The following is a 5,387-nucleotide window of genomic DNA, read 5'->3' as shown; positions in this document are numbered from 1 at the left end:
TTTTATCCCGAATTTTTAATTGGTGAACGTGTAATACCTGTATAAATCACGTATCCGAATAATTGCCGAATCCGTTTTTTAGTCATATTTTTTAACGAATTTCAAAATTAAAAGACGAATTTTATCCGAATTTTATCCGTACCGAATTTTTGTCGAATCCGAATTAATTAACTATGCCTCCAACACCAAGATAACTATACCCTTAATTAATTGTGCTTAATTAATTAATTAATATTTGAAGGATAAATAAAAAGAGTATTTGCTATATGAAGGATATATAAAAAAAATTAGTTACGGTATAAGGGTATATTGAAATGGGCAAAATAATAATTTTTCAGAGATAACGGCAGTTCACTAACGGAACTTAACTTCAGGGATATATTAGAAAGACTTGGCACATAAGAATGGGTATTTTCAATATTAGCCTTTTAAGAGTGGTAAATAAGAAAACCGAAAACTTTTCAGGGGTATATAGGCAACTGCCCCAATTTTTTATATGCAAAAATAGACCTCAACTAGTTAGATGGGTGCCAGCGTGGCGAGGACATAAAGAAAGGGGTTGAAGCATTAATTCGCTACATTTTAGAAAGCGGTGAATGGTTCAGTGCGTTTAAAACTTAAAACAATTTTCTAAAAGCGATAAACTATTTATCATTTTTAAATACTTTCCACAAACCAGTAAAAAAAAAGTACACTAAAGGCGGTTAACTCTATATTCACTGCTTTTATCGACGGTAAATACTGAAGGAAGTTGTAATTAGTGGAAACTCAAGTATTCAAATTATAAGCAATTGTAAACTTTGACAAGTATTCAAATTATAAGCAATTGTGAAAACTCAAGAATGGCAATCTCTCAAGTATGGCAACCACTCCAAATAGAAAATATTTGGATTCAAATATTGTACATTTTTAGAATGTAATTATGTAAATGTTGTAATCCCAAGAATAATGGGATTATATTTTGTATTCAATAATTGTATATATTGAAAGTTGATTTTGTGTGTTCTTCATCGAGAACAACAATCATTTTTTCACTAATTTCAACTTCCTACATGGTATCAGAGCAGGAAGTCCTGAGTTCGAATCACGCCAGGCTCTTAGCATATTAATTTCCTTCCATTTAATTCAAGCCTACGTCATGAACCGACTAAAAAAGTTTCGAACCCAGACGTAAGGGAGAGTGTTAAATATAAAAATATATCAATATCGTTCTCTAGCAGCTTAAGCTTTTAGAGTACAACGGTTGTTTCACAAATACTTGACTGCTTTTAAATATGATAAATTATTTACAACTTTCAATATTTTATCAGCGGACTATCTCACTGGCATATTAGAGGCCTACTTTTATAAGTAATTTTTGTAGAAGAATATTTTTGTAATTATAAAACTTCCTTGGATTGTTTATAAAAAACCTCCTTTTAAATACTATAAATCAAATATATATTAATTAGATTTTAATTTTAAAATAGTAATTTCCAAATATTATTTATAATTTTCATGTACGGAAGTAAACCAGTGCCTGAGTCACGGGAGTCCTCTCCGCGTTCTTTTTTTTTTTATTTTAATTTCAGAACTCGCGTCCAGTGCGCGTAGGCCGCATTCATATAGACCTTCTCTTATTAACAAAATTTATCACTTTCATAATTTAAAAAGGGCTTATTTGGTTCGGATTATCTTGTCAGAACTATAGGTATTTTTGTCAAGATTATTATATTTGGGTCATCCAGTTTATAATATAATTGGCAAATTAGCATTATAAATGATGTAAGATTACTCCGAAAATATTACCGAATGAAGAGTGGGTATCTCGTATTACTGCTGGCGAGTAATAATTATTTAAATTACAAGTTTACTCCTCTTGGTGCTACAGTTTTTCGCCGTTAGGTCTACCCATTTGATCATTTTCATCCGTCAGATCATACTATTCAACAAACCATCCACTCAGCCTTAGAAGACTACTATTATTCTAACCCTATATCTCTTCATCCAATGGAAGAAACCCTAATAGCACCAATAACTTAGTGCTATTAATAGTATAATAACCTAGTTCATATTTTATTACTGTATTATGTAATAATAGTACGATCTGGATTTATTTTTATTTGAACAAAAGGAAGCCAATTTTCGTGAATTTATTTTTCTTAGCTCTTGATGGTTTGTAATACTCGTGGGCACTTATTTGTAAGGTCTAATAGTTAACTTGGTGCATTAATCGATGAAATTCAGAAAATTAAAATGATCATCTCGCAATCAAGTCATTATTTTATGCAATATTTTTCATAATTTTCGAAAACGAAAAGTCCTGTTATACAAAAATGTACTCTAAGACGATCATTGTGCTGTCTCTGGTGTTCTGCAGCCGTGGGTTTCAGCATCTAAGGTTTGTCGACACATCTGGAGAGTGTCGGAAAAAGTCGGAGTCGTTTTGACGCGAAATGAACGCAAAACGGACTCAGTGTGACACGAAAGTAGTGTTTTGACACTGAATCCGCAAAGTGCAGGATTTCAGTGTTGAGTACCGGTACCAGAGAAGAGTACCAGTACCCCAGTGCAGTTTTAGAACACTCTCAGATTTGCGTGGAGAGATACTGAGTACCGGTACCGACCAGTCGAGTACCGGTATCGAGCTCAGGTACCGGTACTGCATCGTGCTGGTATGTGAGGACTGAGATTTTTGCGGTGCAAATAAACTCTGTGTTGACGATATTTTTGTATGTAATTTAATTATATAAACACTAGTCAAATTTTAGGAGAAACCGAGTTAGGATGGAAAAGTTACGCGACATGTACTAATCATTTAAAGTGAATAGTAACTCCGATTTTCCGGAGAGGCCGATCAATGGAGATGGCTTCTGGTGCGTATCGGACTCCGTTCATAGCAGTCCAATAGCTCGTTTTCAATGGTCCGACTATTCTGGAACCATTGGCGTTGGCGGATTTCAAATCTGATACACGGTTTTCAAGAAAAAGAATTTTATCACAAAAAAGATTTTTGGAAATTGGAGAGTGGATGGGTTTCGTAGCAAATCGGCGACCATATCAGGTGAAATGAAATCATGAGTTTGATGCCCCAGTCGTGCCGAACGCATGGGCGCAATCCGTTCACAAATCCGACAGATGGATCTCTGGATATCGCGCGAAGATCGAGAAGGGGTTGATAGTTGACAAACGGAAAATCTGCAAAACAAACCATATTTTATGTACCATTTTGCGTGAAATCAAACGTCGAGGTGCGTACACGTGTAATACAAGCATTGTGAGGGACTGGGCTGTAAATATTCAGCTTTGGAGGACTTTTCTGCAAAACTATCTTACATATATATGTAGGTGTTAGGGTTTCAGGCATGAAACCCTAACCATAGTTAGTTAGCTCCTTCAACTGCTCCCCAGATGTCACAAGCACCTCCCTGCCCTAGCTGCGCGCACACTCCGGTTGCCGGCGAGCATCTCCGGCCGCCGGAAAAGTATTCATTGCATCCTCTCCTCCTAGATCTCTACCTAGCTGCCATCTTCCTGGTCGCAGACCTCTAGGAGTGAACCTCACGCGTCGAGGCCCCCTTTCACGGCCGTGGCCTGACCTCCGGCCCCGTCACCGCTGGTGCCCGCCGTCCGCACACGCCGCCGTCGCCCCTGGACGACCCGCGGCCAAATGAGATCTTCTCGGGTCGAGTCCAGGACAAACCTTAGCCCGCGCGCCGCCGCCGCCCTTGGCCGGCCGCGCCACCCTCCTGGGCCTCTGGCGACCCTCGGCGCACCGCCCTCGTCGTCCTCGCAGGCTGCTGGCCGCGGCCTTACTCCCTATGACCACCCTGCACGAGCTTGGGCCAAGCCTTAGCCTGCATCGCACTTGCGCGCCGCTGCTGCCAACAGCCTGCTGAGTTGCCTTCCTCCGGCCTCCGGCGACTCCCAGCCGTCGTCTCCTAGCTCCCCAACCACCGCCTTGGTCGTTGTGACCAGCTGAGCCCGAGCCTTTCGATCACTAGGTAAATGATGTCAAAAAATCACAAAAATTATTTTCTAGAAACTTCAAATACCCTAAATCAAGTTTAACGGAGCCGATCATCAATTTAAAAATTTCATCATCGAAAACGGATCAGGAGCTCCGTGCTCCTGAGAGCACAGCAGCCCTGCTCTCTCTCTCTCTCTCTCTCTCTCTCTCTCTCTCTCTCTATATATATATATATATATATATATATATATAGAACTAGGCTGGAATACTATTAATAGCACGAGGCACTTGGTGCTATTAAGTTTTCTACCATTGGATTAAAAGATGTGTGGTTAGAATGATGTGGGCTCCCGAGGGTTGAGTGGGTGGTTAGTTGAATAGTATAATCGAACGGTTAAAAATAATAAAAGAGATAAATCTAACGGCAGAAAACTTAATAGCACCAAATGTATCGTGCTATCGATAGTATCCCAGCCGAACTCATATATATATATATATATATATATATATATATATATATAGAGAGAGAGAGAGAGAGAGAGAGAGAGAGAGAGAGAGAGAGAGAGCTAGGCTTTATGCTTTCAAAAGTACGGATGCCTCCGTGCTTGTAAGTTGTTTTCGATGATAGGACGTTCAATTCGGTGATCGGTTCCGTTAGACATGATCTACGCTATTGGAACTATCTACAAACCAAATTTTATAATATTTTTACTTCATTTGTCTGGTGAACGAGTAACCTCAAAATGAACAGCTAAAAATAAAAATCTCATAAAAAACAGTGATAAAGGAGTCAAATTTCAAATCGGAAGTATTGTTCTTGCTCTTGATGTTAAGTAGAATTTTCTATTAAAGTTTCATGTAATTTGAATACTTCTACACCGTTGAACTTAAAAACGTGCCGCATCGGCCGTTAAAATAGTCATTTTTGAGACCCTATGATCGTTTGGTAAATGATGTCAAAAATTTATAAAATTTGGTTTCTAAATAGTTCCAATAGCATAGATTATGTCTAACGGAGCCGATCATCGAATCGGATGTCCTATCATCGAAAACAACTTACAAGCACGGAGACCTCCATACTTTCGAAAGCACGGGAGACGTACTATATATATATATATATATATATATATATATATATATGTATATATATATATATATATATATGAGTCTGGCTATAGTGCTTGTAAAAGTACCAACCACTTGGTGCTTGTAAATTTTTTACCGTTAAACCTACGTCTTTGATTATTTTCACCCGTTAGATCATACTATTAAACCAATCACTCACTCAACCCTAGAGGGCCCACATCATTCTAACCACATATTCCTTAATCCAAGGGCCGAAAACTTACAAGCACCAATGACTTGATACTTTTAAAAACATAATAGCTCAATTATATATATATATATATATATATATATATATATATATATATATATA

This window comes from Ananas comosus, linkage group 11 (assembly GCF_001540865.1).
Source record: "Ananas comosus cultivar F153 linkage group 11, ASM154086v1, whole genome shotgun sequence".
Lineage (NCBI taxonomy): Eukaryota > Viridiplantae > Streptophyta > Magnoliopsida > Poales > Bromeliaceae > Ananas > Ananas comosus.
Note: the sequence above shows the minus strand (reverse complement) of the source record.